Below are 16816 nucleotides of genomic sequence, written 5' to 3'. Positions count from 1 at the left end.
GGATTAGTGAGCCCAGCTGATCGTGTGAACCCAGAATTTCAGGGCAATCCTTGTCAAACTGCTGCAGTTAACCAGGATTTAACCAGGATTGAATCCTGGTTAGTAAAATAGAAGGTGAGGGAAGTGATCATATGTGAGGCTTACTCTGGAAAGACAGTGCTGCCCTACCCAGCAGGAGGTAGGAGGAAAAGCTGTTTTACCCACACAATCACTTCCCCCATCTCCTACCTTGCTTTTTGCTGACAGACAACCAAAATTGGGTGCATGTACAGCTCCCAATGGGTAGGATGCTTGTCGTATCCAATTACTGATCATATGGACAAGCCTACTAATTACTCACATCATCTGTGTCCAGGCTTCTTTAGGAGTGGTTTTATGACTGCCTTCTTCAAGGTGGCTAGGATCACTCCTTTGCTAGCGAAGCATTAACTTACCCTTTTGACTCAATTGGCCCACTCCCTCCTGGATGGGTGTATGTATGTGACATATTTATATGCCACCAAAAATATGCATTTCATGGCAATTTACAAAAATTAAACCAAAATTGCATAAAAACTAGAAACACTTAAAACAGTTAAAACCACAATAATAACGGTAAACGATTCATCAAAATGGGCAGGAGTTTAGCCCACAGATAAAAGGCTGCACTTCTCTACACACCTTGTTAACATCTACCGCTCACAATAACTGACACTTATCCAAGCACAAGTCACCCTGAGAGACAGGACAATGTTAGAGGGTAGAACTAGGCTTTGCTAGGGAAATATGGGTTAAAAAAAACTCTGTGGGGCTATTCAGACGCGCAGGCCAAACTGGGCTAAGGAAGTCCAGCCCGATTTTGCAGGCGCATGTGAACTGCTAGAAGTTGTGCAGCTCCTGGCAGTGGTGCAGCAGCAAACCTGCTTCGGGAGCCCACAGCTTAGCCTGGGTGGGCTAATTTATTGTAGGGTTGTGCGGTGCCCCCCTCCCCATTTTGTTTTTAGTCCGAATCTGAAGCACCCCCATTTTGTTCTTTGAAATCAACCAATCTGAAACACCCCAATTTTGTTCTTTGTTCGAAATGGCAAAATCCGAATCTGAAATGTTTTGGACTGGAAAAAAAATGGTCCTGGGGCAAAACTAGTGGTTGGGGGTGGTAGTGCCCAATGGATGGAAGCTACCACCCAAATTTCAGAGGAACTGGGCAAAGGGCTGATTTTTGGTGAATTTTTGAAGTTTACGATTTTTCCCATAGGGAATAAAGGAGGTTTCAGCAAAAGTATAGCTTCACATTGGGGGGAAAGGGGTGGCCCAGAGCAGAGTAGGGTACATGGTAGTGCCCAGTGGGGGCAAGGAAGCTGCCAGAATTATTTCAAAGGAATTAGGCAGAGGGCTGATTTTTAAAGATTTAATGGAGTTTATGCATCTTTAAAGTTCTTCCCCATAGGGAATGATGGAGGTTTCAGCAGCCCCATAACTACACTTGGGGGGTACCAGGGTGGCCCAGAGCAAGTGGTGGTGTACAGCACATAGGGTGCCAACCACCCCCATGGGTTGCTAACCCATGGGGTACTGAGTTCTGTTGTTTCTGAGATGTTTTGAGTGTAGATTCTCTGGTAGCATATGAGAGTGGATTCATGGTTTGATGCTAAACATCTCATCAGTGGTTTACAGCATGATAAAAACAATTAAAACTAATTAACAATTAAAATCAAACTATTAAAACACAATAAAACCAATTAAACAGCTAAAAACCCTGGAAATCAGGGCAACAATTTAAAACAGTTTAAAACAGTCAATCATTTAAAACCCCTGAAGGACAGCAATGATCTCAAATTACGAATTTCTGCTGGAAGATATGAATTAAGACATATCTGCCAACATGTTCCTATTTTTCCATTCAGCTGCTAGAGAAAATAGGACATGATGTTGGCAGGTATGGTTGAGATCTAATTCTGACCTTGGACACAGAGAAATTTCTTAAGTAATTACTGATCTTAGCAACCCCACACTACACCACCACCCCCAAGAAAACAGTGCTCTCTTCATACAATTGGACTGTAATTGGATAGAAGATTAACATTGCCTTCTGCTGGCATCTTCTGGGGAGAATATGTAAACACAACAGTTTGACTTTAAGTTGCAATCATTTATTGTAAACTGCCTAGAGGTACTTAGGTGGGGCGATATAAAATATATATTAAATAAATGGATATAGTTTGGTGATCCGATTAACATCTCTGCTTTATAAGCAAAATCTAATTTTAACACAATGTTCATCTAACACAATGTTGACATCTAACACAATATTCACAATTTCATATGTGAACACATACCTGTTAAGAGCACTCTAGGAAAAAATGATTGTTAAAGAAGGAAACCAGTAATGAAAGTCATGGTGTTTACATAAAGAGCTTTTCTCTCCATCTTGTTTGATTTGTTCCTTTAATGAACAACCAGCAATAGCAGTTTCTGTAGCTGAAGCCTGTCCAGTTCAACAGCATTCCTTCAGAATGAGAGCATTCCTGGTACAGGTGCTGGCTGTAAGAGCCTTTTCTCGATTATTGGACAAGAACACCTTGTCCCCTTTTCACTCACTACCCGACTGGGATGTATGCACCCAAGCATACTGCTATTATGATCAAATAACATACTGACACTTGTTTTTGGCTGGATAGTTGCCTGCCCTGGCTTCTTTTCCAGGTACCTTTCTCAAGTGCATCTTTGCATACTAAGATTGTTGTCTGTCATCCCACCAGGCTTCTTCTTTAGAGAGAAAATATATTGTTAAATTGAACATATTGGGGCTATTTTCAAGATCTGCAAAAATCGGGCTATGAGAGCCTAGCCCTATTTTTGCAGATCGCAAGAACCACCGGGCTCAGCTGCGAGCTGGGTGGTTCTAGAGCTGGTAACCCGCTCAGCTGCGAGCCGGGTGGTTCTAGAGCTGGTAACCCTCTCAAGAACCCCTGCCCTAAAACCAGGTTTGCGGATCGAGCGCTCCACAAACCTGGTTTTCTAGATTGTGAGTAGCCGCGGCACAGCTTCGCACCGTGCCTACTTACAAGGAGACCACCAGAGGGGAGGCAAAAAGCCATCTCCTGGCTCGGGGTCTCGCCAGCATGCCCTGCGCACTCGGCCCCCACTCCCCCCAGCCCCCGCCGGCTCCGTCATGGAGCCTGCAATCGTGTGGGTGGCCGATCTGGCCGCCCAGGGCTCCCGGAAGGATCATCTGCGGGGAGAGAGGGCTTAGCCCGCTCTCCCTTCTCTGCTTCCAAAACCGGGTCTCACCGATCATGAGACCCGGCTCATTGTTAAATTAGGACATATTGAAAATGGTAGTTCCTTGAGTTTGTAGGTTGGTTTTCATCAAACTCTGAAACAAGTCATCCTCCTCTCCCCTTGAGGTGCAGAGAGCCAACTGTCGGATTACTGGTATACATAACACTAGCTAGGAATTATTGACTTTATATGCGCGCGCACATGCACACACACACAGACAGATGCAACTTAACACAATGGACAACTTCTTTAATGCTGATATTCTGTTTTCTTTTCTTTTAATCATAACACCTGTAAGTGGATATACTGACTTCCCCAACTAATGAAGGCAGGCTGTTCCCATCTCTCAAGTATCCCTGAGTTCAGATTCATCTTGGAAAATCTTGTACCTCTTTACTCGGCCTCCTTGTGCTCAGTGGGTTTGCTCCACTAAATCCTCCCCAGATTTCTAAACTGATTTTAAAAGTCTTTGTAAATTGCTTCGTATTGTATTTTGTAGGGCCCTCCCACACTTTTGGTCTGATTTCATGTGCCATGTGCTTTTCATTCTTTTTTGATTGCTGTGTGTCATGGGCTGCACAGAGAACAATTTGTTAAGGGGGAAGCTAAGAAATAAAGTTTATCATTAAGTTGATTATTACACCCTTGTCAGTGACTTTAGGATTCACATTTTAAAATCTCTGCTCCCGGATTAATCAGGAGGATATCTTGAGTCAATCCAGGGCTTTGAATCCAGGAATCCAACCAGCTCAATATTACAGCCTTAATGAGTAGTCAAACTGAATCCCTCGGCGAAACTTTCTTTTCTAACACATTTTATTTCTCTTGTCTCCTCCACTGGGATGGAGTTTGGTAGTTTGGATAGCTTCTGTGGAGGAACAACTGCCTATCCCTCAAGTAGACTTTTTGTACAGCTGGACAAATCTTTGTCCACAATTAACAAACCCCCCAAATACTCAGTACAGTGGTAAGACTTATAGGTATGAAGTGGAGACAAATCAACAAGCTTCAAATCTTTATAGAATAAGTAAGTTTACTTTTTTAAAAATCTGTTCCATTAAGACATGACTTAAACCTAAAAACAGTTAACCAAAGAACATCCCAGAGAAAATAAAAGGCTGGGGAAATTTCAGCCACTACCTGACCCTACACTGGTCCCTGCACAGAGTTCTCTGTCTTTTCTCTCTTCTCCGCCTCTGGATTGCTGGGCAGTCTCTGGTCCTGGTCTAGGCACAGGTTTGGGGCTCAGTGCAGCCCAGCCCTTCAAAGATTTCCGCTCCCGTCTTCAGAGGGGCTTTCCTGCCAACTTCTCCACTGCAGACAGATTCTCCTAGCACAACGTTGCCTTCCAAACCTTGTGTCCTAGACCGGGAGCCTTTATATACACTGACAGATTTCTTCCCTTTCCCCCAACACATGTCTGGTGTGCTTTACATCAGTTTGTTGGTAAAACCTCTTTTAAAACCACTGATAACCTGAAGCAAGCCAACAAATATTGTTCAAAAAAGTCAACTTGAGCATACACAGAACTTTCCAAGAGTTTGTAACTAGAACTTTCCAAGAGTTTGCTTCCTGAAGGCTGGTTTTTCTCCTCTTCCCATCTAGGCAAGGCAGTTCTATTTGCAATCCTAAAGCATGCTTTCCTCTTGTCATGTTAATGGTTATGCAAACGCTCTAGTCAGTGGCTCTTCCTGGCATTTGCTGCAGTGTTTTAAGAAAAAATCGCTTAAACCCAGGATTTTGGTGCACCAGCTCTTCAGCCATGACACAAGTGACCTCCCCTCCTTCTGGCATGTGACTGCAGCCCTTGGCCAGATCCCCGTTAACCAGACCACTCATAGACTTGCCCTTCCGGAGATCCTGGTTCTGCTCAGCCCGTTCAAAGGTGGCGAGAACCACATGGGGATCCTCTCCTAGGCTGAAGATAATGGAGCCCTCGGAGGTGACCTCGGCTGGCTATTGCTGTTGAGGCGGAAGCATCTCTGGCTCTTAACACTCACATCAATTTCAGAGGATGAATACAACTGAAGGAAGCCCGGGTGGGTGCTGCCTCTGAGGGGCCGCCCAAGGTGGTGGTCCCCTGAAAACTGTCTCTTCTTGCCCTATTAGAGTTACGCCCCTGGGTGGGAGACCAACTCCTCCAAAGCCCAGGGGAGGGCATGGCTGAAGGGTGGGGAGAGCTCCTTGCTAGGCCTCCCCAGACATTTCCCCGATGCCTGAGGGTGTGAAAGGCCACCAATAGGCTGGTCAATCCCCTGGTTCCTGCCCCCCGGCTCCCCCCACCTCCCCCTCCACTTGGACTCTTCTTGGCCTCCCTCAAATTATTGTGGTGGGTAGGTTCCTGCTACTTTCCACACCACTCCCCCCTTCCAGACCCATCCCGCCCACATACCTCAAGGAGGTGATGGCCTCCATGCAAAGTGAGACTAGGTAGTGCGGACGGGATCCTCCCATATATTGTCCATCTCCTTCTGGGAAGGAACAGAGAGCAGGAGAGAGTCACTCCAGAGGCCCTGGGCGGCTTCCCTAGTCCTGCCCCAGATCTGCCCAACCCCTCTCTGGTCTGGCTTTCACCCAGTTCCAAGGGCTGCTTCTAGCCCCATCAAGGATTCCACCCCTTCACCAGCCCCAGATATCTCTGCCTCAGATCACTTACCAGCACGGCCTGGACTGCTAATCCCTTGGAGAAGGGGAGGTGCCGCACCCCTCTCTGGGTGGCTTCCTGATCCTGACATGCCTGGATGACAGCCATTAGGAAGTCCATCCAGGACCTCCTCTCCTGAAAAGGGCAAGCATGGGGCTGTTGAGTGGGGCAGGATTTCTCACTCCCTTCTCCAGAATGGACCAGGCAGGCACCCTTTTAGGAGAGGCTGCCATCCGGCTGTTTTTTAGCACCCTGGACAAGGGTCTGGGCTTCCCAGGGGCTGTTCTGGGTGAGGGTGGTTCCGTACCTTCCTTCCTCCTTCCTTCAGGGTTCTGGACTGCTTCACTGTCTGGAGCCTGGCAGTGATCACGGGGCAGGCTGTGAAAGCTGCCAAATAGGGGAGAGGTGGAGAAGGCAGAGCTGTGAACTGGCTGTCTTTCCAGCCGGGCCACCCCCTCCTCTTCTGCCCCACCTCCTTGACCCCCCAGTCCCCTGCGAAATGGGGCACCTCCTCCTCACCTCCAGCATCCTGCGCAGGCGGCTCTGAGGGCCCTGGCTTGCTGCTCTCTCTAGCTGGTGGCAGCGAGGGAGACAGCAGGGCAGCAGTGAGGGAGGCAGCGGGTGCCACCCGGTTCCTCTGCCCACAGATGCACCACCATGGGGCGGTAGCTGGCCCAGAGGCTGCGGACTCCCTTGGGGCATCCAGGGGGTCCACTCTACTGGTCCTCCTGGCCAGGAAGGCTCAGATCCTGCCCAACCTAGAAGAGAAGAGGGAGACAATGAGAACAAGGCCCTAGGGCAGAAATCTTGGGGGCAGAGAGAGGGAGCCTGGGGGAGCAGGGAACCCCTTCAGAGCAGCCAGGGAGATGTTACCGGCTACACTGATTCTTCCTGGCTGCCAGGAGCCTCCCTGCTTGCAGCTGCATCTCTAGGCTTGGAAATTGCACTTTGGATATGCTCAGGAGCATCACAGCAACGTGAGCTCTCCTTTTATAGTACACAAGGGGAACAGATCACTTAGTTGGCAACAGGCCCGCCGCCCCTAGATTTGCTGCAAACAAAGCAAATTGGAACGGGGATCAAGATTCGCCAGCCCAAAAGCCCTGTCGTCCACATCAGGTGAAGGTGAATGCTTGCCCCGCTCTTGGGCCCCTGTCTATCTCTTCCTGAAATCTAAGCTGCCCCCGTCTCTCAAGCCTCTTTCTCTGGCCCATCTGAGAACTTACACAATTAGACCTTAAGCTATAATGCCTCATTGCAATTGGTTGATTTAGAAACGGACTTTATTGCTCTCTGCGTTAGAAACACCTCGGTGTAGTTAATTTGTGAAGTAATCTATTTTTTATTGCTTTAACCACAGAATTCTCTTCCTGTATTCCGCCTGGGCCAGTTTCAGTTACAGAGGCTAAACACCAGCTTGCACTCTTCAGTCCTCAAATCTCTACTCGGATTCCGGACTCCTTGGTCAAGAATCCAGTGGGCAGCTGCCTGCCTGCTTGGGCATAGCCCCTTTGGGCCTCCTGGGCACAGCTCTGGCCAGCCCATCTCCAAAAGGACATCTCAGGACTGTGGTGGGGGGGGCAGGGGCGTAGCAAGGTTGGAGTGGGCCCAGAGACAAGATTTTAAAATGCCCCCCCCCAAAGTCCAGGGCCTCCGCACACCCCAGGCCCCCAAGGATTTAAGTCTGATATTCCAAAATAAGTATGCTGCCTGCAAATACATTTCACTGAATACACACACACACGTCACAATATATAGTGATATACATTGAGTACTATACATTTGTATTACTTTTAATGCCTAGAACACACTAGAAAGATGAATTATTAAAATAGGCCCCTCGCTGCAGATTAGCAAAGGAGACTTTCAACCATGCAGGGTGAACCTATGTTTGTTTTCCCAGAATTCTGAACAAATTCAGTCAAGTTTGATTGCAGGAGGTTTTTCACAGGAGGCTTTTAAAGCCCTTTAAGACACATCTCCTCTGGAATGGAGGTGCTGCATTCACATGTTGGCCAGATTTACCCTGAAGTCCCTGCAAGTTATTGGGGAGCAGTTCACACACAAGAAAAATAAAATAAAAGCACCACACATGCTTCACAGTGCTCACTCAGACCTTCTGGGTTGCAAAACAACTTGAACATAAGTGCATTTATAAATGAATGAATGAATAAATAAAATTAATAAAATACTGTTCCAGAAGTTTTTGCAATTTTCTGCCATGAAACAAGCCACTTATAGGACTTTTTAGATAGTTTTTTTTTAAGTCAGCAAATTTTCCAAGCTGTTTCAAAATAAATATTCAGAGATTTCTCGGTCCCTCCCCCCCCTATCCAAGCCCTATGGCAAGCAGATCCCTATATATGGGGGGCGGGGGGCGGGAAAGGTAACCACAAAAAGGAGTTCACACTCTACCTGGCAAATGCTGGGCAGCAAGGGGTCTTCTGCTGCAGAGAACACTCTGGCTGCCTCCTCCTTCCTGGCTGGCTTGGGCCCTACTCGAGTTCAGGCTTCACTGCGGCCTACACGGAGGCCTCCGTGGAAGCCCCGCCCACCCGCCGATCAGCTGAGAGGCGGGAGAAAAGGAGCTCTTTGCCGCTTGCCTGCTGCTTCCATTGCGGCCAGCAGAACAAGCAGGAGAGACGGCGAAGAGGGCAAGTGGCTGAGAGGCTATGGGGCTGGGCAGGGGGCAATGGGGAGTCACATGAGGTGCCTCTGGGGTGCCCCTCCAGGCAGTGGGGCCCCCAGACAACTGTCTCCCCTTGCCCTATCATTGTTACGCGCCTGGATGGGGGTCCAGAAATGAGCTCTCAAAAGCCCCTCTGGTGAGAGCTGGAGACCCTTCCCTCCAAGGACAGGCTTAACTCCTCTAAGGCTCTTGAGCTGATCAAAGACTCAGGAAGGAGGTGGGTGCTGGAGCAGGGGGCTTGGCGGGGCCCAATATTGAAGCTGGCTACACTGAGATCAGACCCCTTTGAGATCTACCCCTGCTGCTTAACACCCCAATGGCAATCTAACTCAACTTCCTTCTCTGCTGCTGCCTCCTGACTCCCGGTCCAGTCCAGAGGAAAGAGGTCCTTCGGTTGCATCAGAACCATAAAGAGTGAGGTGGTATTCTAACCACTGTGCCCCTCTGGGCTTCCCCTTATCTCTATTCTTTCCTCAACCCGAAAGCCTGTTTCTCTGAAGTCTTCTTCCTCCAGCCAGCCTGGAGTTCATTGCATTTGGACACCAAGCTCAAATGGTCTCTTTGGAAGTTACCTGGTTAATCTCGGTGACGTTTTTGAGTAATAATATTGCCTTAATCAACTCTTTTTCCACTGTAGCCCTAAACCCTTCAATAACCCAATTGTATTTGTGAACCTCAACCTATTCTCTCTCAGTTCATTTCCCCAGGTCCAGAGTTTTGCACAGAGTTATTCTGACGTAGGACTGCTCCACTGTAGTTCGCTAATTCCCCCCCCCCCAAAAAAAACACAAGCCTGAATGCATTTAAGGGTGTTTCACCCATCACCCCAGAGCATTTCCATTAACAGAATTTTTTTCTAAACCATCTTTAAAATGTTGTGATTTTAAAATTGGTTGGTTTGTTTTTATTGATTGTTATTATTGCTTTCAGTTGTGCACACTGCCTTGAAACAACAACAACAACAAATATTTATATACCTCTTTTCAACATAAGTTTCCAAAGCAGTTCACATAGAGGAATAATAAATAAATAAGATGGTTCCCTGTCCGCAAAAGGCTCGCAGTCAAAAAAGAAACATAAGATAGACACCAGGAACAGTCACTGGAGGTACTGTGCTGGGGGGTGGAAAGGGCCAGATACTCTTCCCCTGCTAAATAAGGAGAACCACCACGTGAAAAGGTGCCCCCTTGCCCAGTTAGCAAGGGTATTATATGGTGATTTAGAAATGAAAAGGAAAGGAAGAATTAAAGCAAGACTTACATAATCAGCAGGATTGTTCTTCTCCAATGAAGGATTTCAAGCTAACCTAACACTAACACTGAACCTAACTCAAACAAAAACCAAAATGTCCCGAATAAACCAAACTACCCCCCTCCCAATCCCTCCCTCTCCAATGAATACTTTGAAACCCAACCCGGACCTAACTAACTTAATCTAATTCAACTTGAAAAGCAAAAAACTAAAAACTACCAGAAACTAACCTCAGCCGCAACCACCTTCCCCTTCCTATCCCAAACAAATCCCCGCCTCTGATCACTCCAATATTCTCCCTCTATTCTCTCTCTCTCTCTCACAATCTCATTCAATCTCACTCTAAAGGACTTTCACTCTCTCAGCTTCTCGCTCAGACACCCTCTCTCTTCCACTCCCACATTCATTCAAGGGAGCCAGCGATGATTCCTTCTACAGGACCCCATAGCGACCGGTGATGTCACAAAGGGGGACGCATCACCAGCTAACTGCCAACTCAACAGCCGCTGGCCTCTGGAGTTGAGGACTCTCCTTGGAACTTTGGGGCCCTTGCAGTTCTTCTGGGAAACTCTCCCTTTCCAGCCACATCCCTGTTCCCCGGAGAGGTCTACGCCTTCCCCACCATGGCTAGAGGGGCATCGTCCCAAATCCCTCCTGGGAGACCCTTCCCACCTCCAGGATTCCCTTCTTTACTGCTGTAAACCTCACAGGACCCAAGGAGGAGTTCTTCTTTTCTGGGGACCAAATACAACGGCCTCCTTCCTAGAGCAGTGTCTCTTCCAAAGAGGACTCCATGTACAAGTGGGTCTGCCTTCACCATCCAGAGTGACATGTCACCTGCTCTGATGCTTCCTGAAAAACACGCCCTCTGACATTTTGGGGATGGAAAGGGGGTCTTCTTCTGAATGTGTTTCTAGTCCCCCATTCCCACCTGAAGGGGCACTTCTTGTCCAGAATCCAACCCCAAGGCTACCAATTTCTATTACTACAAATATTTCGATGCCAATTTTCTCCCTTAGGGTGATTAGGAAGGGGCTTGACTCATTTCTCCCTCCCACACTATTGTTTGGGAAGCCTGGGGCATTGGAAGTGGGGCCAAGCTGCTGGGCTTTCTCCTATGCATTCCTCCTCAGAGGCAAGCCCCACTTCATTCAGGAGTAGCTGTGCTCTAGGGCAGGGTTTCTTAACCTTGGGCCCCCAGATGTTGTTGGACTACAACTCCCAGAATCCCTAGCCACAAAGGCCATGTCTGGGGATTCTGGGAGTTGTAGTCCAACAACATCTGGGGGGCCAAGGTTAAAAACCCTGCTCTAGGGGTCTTGGACTGTATTCCTGGTCCTGGAAAGAACTATCATTCTGAGAAGGAGGAGGGCATGAATAATCAGTTGCTAATTATGTATTTCTGTATTTATCGAAAGAGGTTTATGAAATCTCTTTCTCTAAAGATCAGCAGTAGGTTGGGAAGAAAGGTGAGCAATATCGAAACAGGTTTGGTTTGGTTTGGTTTTCACTTGTCACATCTGCTATTTCATCTGTGCATAATAAAAGTGTTCTTGGGGGGAGAATTGTTTGATAGCAATATTTGCCCTGGACTGCTTTGTAGGGCCGTTGTAAACCGCTCTCCTTGGGCCACAACCCGGCTTCCCACACCTTCTGCAGTTCGGGCATTAGTAGCCATGGGCTGCAGTTTTTCATCCAGATAAGATATGTGACACATTCTGCAGTGTGCGAACTCGAAAAGCATGCTACAAATGTGGAATATGTCGTGCATTGCAAATCATTCTTGTCTTGCTTTAGGCCTATTGTGAGCCACCTCCTAAGAAGAGCCCTGCCGGATTAGGACCAAGGCCAACCTAGTCCAGCACCCTGCTGTTTCCTACAGTGGCCCACCAGATGCCTCTGGGGAGTCGACAGGCAAGAGCTGAGGGCTTTTCCTCTCTCTTGCTGTTGCTCCCCTGCAACTGGTATTGAGAGGCATCCTGCCTCTTACGCTACAGGTGGCCCATAGCCACCAAACTAGTAGCCACTGATAGACCTGCTGCCCTCCATGAATTTGTCCAAGTCCCTTTTATAGCCATCCAGGGTGCTGGCTGTCACTATATCCAGTTGCTGAAAGTTCCATAGATTTATTATATGGAAAAGTACTTCCTTTTGTTGGTCCTAAATTTCCCAGCCTTCACTTTCATGGGATGACCCCTAGTTCTAGTGTTGTGAGAGAGGGAGAAACATTTCTCTCTGCCCACTCTCGTCTCTACTCCATGCATAATTATATATAACTCTATCATGTCTCCCCACAGTCACCTCTTTTCCAAACTAAGCAGCCCCAGATGCTGTAGGCTAGCCTCATAAGGAAGGTGCTTCAGGCCCCGATCATCTGGGCTGCCCCCTTCTGCACCTTTTCCAGTTCTACAATGTCCTCCTTCAGATACAGTGAACAGAACTACACACAGTACTCCCAATGTGACCACACCATAGTTTTATAAAAGGGCATGATAATATTCACATGTTTCTTTTCAATCCTCTTTCTAATGAACCCACCACAATCACTTTACAATTGCTTACATAATTAACTGCTTCTGCCATTTTGTCATCCACTCACTCCCCCAGTTGGGAGAGATCTTTTTGGAGTTCCTCACAATCAGCTTTGACTTTCACTACCCTAAATAGTTTCGTGTTCTCTGCCAATTTGGCCACTTGGCTGCTTAGCCCAACTTCTACATCATTTATGAACAAGTTAAAGAGCACTGGTCCCAGCGCAGATCCCTAGGGAACCCCACTTCTTTCTCCCCTGCCTTGTGAAAATGGAACATTTATACCTCCCCTCCGTTTCTTGTCCTTCGATCAGTTATAAAACCACAGATGAACCTGTCCCCTTATCCTATGACTGCTGAATATGCTCAAGAGCCTTTGGCGGGGAACTTTGTCAAAAGCACTTTGGAAGTCCACTTTTACTTTGTCAACAGGATCACCTTGATCCACATGCCTGTTGACTAGGGTTGCCATATGCTGGCTTTCCAAATCCGGGTGCCTAATTTGCATCTTATGTAAACTGGCTTGAAAATAATTTCTGAGCAGAAGAGTGACTGCAGGTTTTTCTCCATAAATGCACTTCTCCAAGGGTTAGAATTTAGCTTTTTCTTTTTCTTTTTAAATGAAAGCGGAAATCCGGGCAAATCCAGGTGGGCTAAGCAATCCGTATGAGATGCTTTAAATCCATGTGAAACCCAGAATTCCGGGGGGCATGGCAACTTGACACTCTCAACAGAAAGTAAGAACAGCCCTGTTGGATCAGGACCAAGGAAACCTCTCTAGTCCAGCACCCTGTTCCCCACAGTGGCCCACCAGATACCTCTGGGAAGCCCACAGAGAAGAGCTGAGGCCATGCCCTCTCTCCAGCTCTTGCTCCCCTGCAACTGGTATTTGGAGGCATCTTGTTTCTGAAGTTGGAGGTAACCTATAGCAACTAGACTAGTCGCCATGGATCCTCCATGAATTTGCCCAAGTCCCTTTTAAAGCCATCCAGGCTGAATGAGTTCTTTGCATCTAACGTCATGGCAAAGGATACTGACCATATACCCATTCTGGAACTGAGTTTAAGAGCATGAGAACAGCCCTGCTGGATCAGGCTCAAGGCCTAGCTATCTAGTCCAGTATCCTGTTTCACACAGTGGCCCACCAGATGCCTCTGGGAAGCCCACATGCAAGAGGGGAGGGCAGGCCCTCTCTCCTGCTGTTGCTCCCTTGCAACTGGGATTCGGAGGCATCTGTGTGTGGCATAAAAACCTGGTTTTAAAAAGCGGCAGCAAGTCTCCTTAAAAGTAAAGGAGCCCAATAAAAGGTAAGATAGAACCCATTTTGCTTCTTCCTCTTTTATTTTTATCTCTTATCCTCTCAAGAACGCAAATAAGAGAGGACAGTCACTGCAACAATAATGGTGGGTGACAAGGATGGAAAGTGCCCACTTGGTCCACCTCCCACTTGCCTGACCACTCCACTCCCTCATTCCCCCCTGTCAGTCCACAGGGGCAACACGTGATCCAGGCCATCAGCACCCAGCCCCGTATGACACTTTCGGTGACTGCCTAGTTTGCCTAGCAGGCGGGGCAGGCCAGCCTTGCCATGGCATTATCAAATATTTGCAAAGCAACTCTGGATTCTCAGTTAAGACTGATCTAGCAAAGAATTCTATTAAGATCCATCAACTGACTTCATCAATTTGGCCCTTAAAATATTGATAATTGTTGGTGGCTTAATACTGGAGATGCGGGATTAGTACATCTTTTACAGGGCTGTAAGTTTGTTACCATGTTCTGGATGGAGGTCTCTGAAAGAGTGGGGCAGTTCTCACGATCACCCTGGGCAGGCAGGCAGGGCGCAGGGGGAAGGCTGTTTTCCACTTACCTTCCCCCCAGATGACCAAGCAGGTCGGCTTTGGTGGGCCTCCCACATACTCACATGGACAGCCCTACTACATGCAGCTCTGTGAAGCATGGGCGAGGGCGGGGGGATATGGGGCTGGAACTTGTTGTTCCAGCCTCCAGGCATCCCTCAATGCAATGCGCAGCTCATGCATTGCACATTGGGGATTTCCCTCCTCAGATGGGCACTCTATGCGCCTGTCTCAGTGCTTCATCACATGATTCCCGGTGGCTGGGTTTATTTTATTTTATTTTATTATTTGATTTTTATACTCTTAACCTCCGCTAAAAGCTGGGTTTATTAAGGGGGTTAGGCGGGAGGGGAGCTGTGGATCCCACTGCTTCTCGCGACCAGCCTAACCCTGCTTGGGGCAGCCCAGGCAGGGTTAGGGTGGTTGTGAGAAAAGCCTCATAATTATCAGCATTAGGGCCTACTTGTGAATGGCTGCAAAAAAGAAGAAGTTTGTTTTGTTTTTCAATGGGCATTTGGCTGGTTTTAGTATATTCTGTGGCTATTTCCAAGTCATCATTTGTTTTATTTTATATGGTTTTATTTTCTTGTTCTTTTGATGACTGCTCCCTTTGACGGTAAACCACTTGGAGCAACTTTGGCAAGCAGTAAAATTTTACCTTAAATAAATAAATGTTCTATCTTAAATGAGCACCACTGTGTTCCAGGTAAATGCGCATGACTGCAGCCAGTTTCAAGTCAATGGTCACTTCCCATCAAAGATCAAAATCAATGGAATTAAACATGTCCAAGTCTGTGTGGGATTGTGGGCAATGTTTTTAACACGGGGTAAAAAAACAAAAAAAGTCTTGTTCTTTATTTTGAAAGTCTGATTAAACAACCACACCTTTAATGTGTGAGAGCACCACCATGTGGAAGAAAATATTACATGTCTTTTACTAAAGATATGATATCTGCTTTAAAAAATCATTACAGGGATTCTCAAACTTTTTGATACTGTGATCCCCTAAAATAAAATATAAAGTGTTGTCTCCCACCACCTTGATTAAAGCTACTGATTTTATTAGGTAGAGATTTAAAAAGCACATCTACTTTTTTAATGAGAAGGATGCCTACTTAGTTTTTTAAACCTGGATATTTTGTTGTGGACTAATTTTGGACTTTTAAAAACTTGATATTTGAACTTTGTAGTAGCTTTCTCACTTAATGCTTTGTACTCAGCTTGTATTATAATCCAAAATTCAGGACGAGACATCTCTGGGGATTTAAAACAGTCTCCAAGAGCTGTTCTGATGAATCCAAAGTGCAGGGAGGTGGACAGGGAGATAGGACTCTAGGAGTCAGCAACAACCTGGTTCACCCACTGCTCATAATGTTGAGCATAGGCACATTATGACATTTCTTTGACCAACAAGCTGGAAAGGTTCTGTCCAACAGGCCAAAGAGGTGCCACTGTAGTGCATGTCCTCAGCTTTGTGACCAGCAGAGGAGCCGCCGGGTCATGGGTGGGTTGTTGGCTTCTGTCTCCCTATCTGCTTCTTGTCGCCCTTGACTGTCCCTGCACCTTGGAGACCTAGAGTAAGGCAGTTCTGTCCTGACTCCTGATCTCCTTTAAAGTGGCTTATGACCCCTTAGGGGTCCCAACACTGGTTGCTTATGACCCCTTGGGGGTCCCAACATTTTAAGAACTCCTGTCATACATGATTTTCTTAAATTGGAAACTGATAATGAAAGTTAATCATACTACCAAAAAAATAATGTCATGAATAACATGTGATTACAGAAAAGTACATATAATTTAGAACTCTTTGCTAAAAAAAAGTTGAATCAAAATGAGATTATGTCCTAACTGAAACAATTTGTTCCATGTCTTTTATTTCTTTATCTTACTTATTAATCATCATCATCATTCATAATAATGATAATAATAATAATAACACAAAATTTGCAACCATTAAATAATATAATCCAGAAAAAGATGCAGTTTAATGGGATTTTAAAGTCTCATTGATTTCAATAGGGCTTACAAGTCATTTTCTGGATATATCTATGGTCATATAATCTAATGTTAACATGTAAGGGGCATAAACCAAAATAATTTTTCACAAAATGCTTTACACATTTGCATTTTCAACATTTTGTTTTCTGCTTAAATTGTTCAGCAGATTAGCATACCGTACAATTGTATTCACTTCATCGAATAAATAAATAAATAAATAGCTGAGATAGGCATATTATTTTCTGTTATTAATTATTGCTACAGAATCCTCCTGAATGAGGCAAGTGCAGAAAGCCTGTTTTGCTATGTTGTTTGCCAGCTGCAATCCAGTTATGGAAAGTTACTGCTATAACTAGGTGTGCAAGTTTGTGCTACACCGCCACTGTGACTGGCTCCATTGTATTTGAAATTCCATTAAGACAGTGGAGGAGTCTTTCCAGGTGTGCCCCTATTTTGCTACCTTCTGTGCCATCTGATTGTGTTATATGATTATGCTATGCCACATCTGGAAATGGTAGCTATTGTTTCCTCATTACACTGATTCATGTTGATATATTGGTGCAAATGTGGGGAGAAATGGGGG

At 46.3% G+C, this 16816-nt stretch overlaps 1 protein-coding gene and 1 long non-coding RNA gene across 19 annotated transcripts in view; one reads left to right on the top strand and one right to left on the bottom strand.

Annotated features, from left to right (window-relative positions):
- SLC44A3 (solute carrier family 44 member 3) overlaps nucleotides 1-16816 on the top strand; it is a 215791-nt gene that overhangs the window by 120039 nt on the left and 78936 nt on the right. The gene's annotated exons all lie outside the window — the stretch shown is intronic.
- On the bottom strand, nucleotides 5568-8453 carry LOC128322867 (uncharacterized). Its single transcript, XR_008306037.1, has 5 exons — nucleotides 8321-8453; nucleotides 6425-6663; nucleotides 6213-6292; nucleotides 5918-6040; nucleotides 5568-5732 (listed from the first exon to the last, which is right to left on the bottom strand). It is a non-coding gene; the product is annotated as an uncharacterized LOC128322867 (long non-coding RNA).

The sequence above is a fragment of the Hemicordylus capensis genome, chromosome 4, assembly GCF_027244095.1.
Source record: "Hemicordylus capensis ecotype Gifberg chromosome 4, rHemCap1.1.pri, whole genome shotgun sequence".
Taxonomy (NCBI): domain Eukaryota; kingdom Metazoa; phylum Chordata; class Lepidosauria; order Squamata; family Cordylidae; genus Hemicordylus; species Hemicordylus capensis.
This window is presented reverse-complemented; position numbering and strand designations above follow the sequence as displayed.